The sequence below is a fragment of the Pteropus alecto genome, unplaced genomic scaffold (genome assembly GCF_000325575.1).
Source record: "Pteropus alecto unplaced genomic scaffold, ASM32557v1 scaffold224, whole genome shotgun sequence".
Lineage (NCBI taxonomy): Eukaryota > Metazoa > Chordata > Mammalia > Chiroptera > Pteropodidae > Pteropus > Pteropus alecto.
Genome location: NW_006436289.1, coordinates 2,297,042 through 2,297,738, shown reverse-complemented (window position 1 = coordinate 2,297,738; position 697 = coordinate 2,297,042).

Below are 697 nucleotides of genomic sequence, written 5' to 3'. Positions count from 1 at the left end.
TAGCACATAGAAATATTCTGATAAATATTTGTGAAATGAATGAGTAAGTGGTATTGATATAGACTTAAAGTTATCTTTCTAGTCTCAGTTTCCCTAGATATAATACATGTTCAGTGGATTTCAAACTCTCCCTACCCCATCCCTCAAGCTAGGGAATTCTTCCTTTAAGTGAATTCTTATGCAGAAACCAAATAGATAATTTCAAACAGAAAAGTTCCACTTTTAATTTTAATAGTACATAATTTTACTGAAGTGAGCTCTTCTGGTTGAAATGAGGGTAGGAAATCAAAGACCTCCCAATCACTGTGTTGGCTCCAAATGTTCCTCAGATAGAAAGTTTAAAAATCACAACACCAAAATATTCTATAACTCGATCACTATGATGACGACTGCGAGTTACCAGAATTCATTACTAAGAATGATGGTGGTTTATTTCTCATTTATAAGGTTTTTTTTTTTTTTTTTCTTAAAGGGAAGCAGTTATTTTTTAAACCTTATTGGAGCTCAGTTCTCCCTTACTTGCTCCTCCCTTCCAAGATGGAGGCAAGGGACTGGAATAGATGATTTTTGAAGGTCTTGTTTCAGGATGGATAAGATTACATGATGAAATAAGAGCAACTGGTGCTGCCGTAACGGGTGCTCCTGCCTGAGATGGGAGAAAGCAGCTGTGGAACGTGGGAGAAGGTGAAACTGAAAT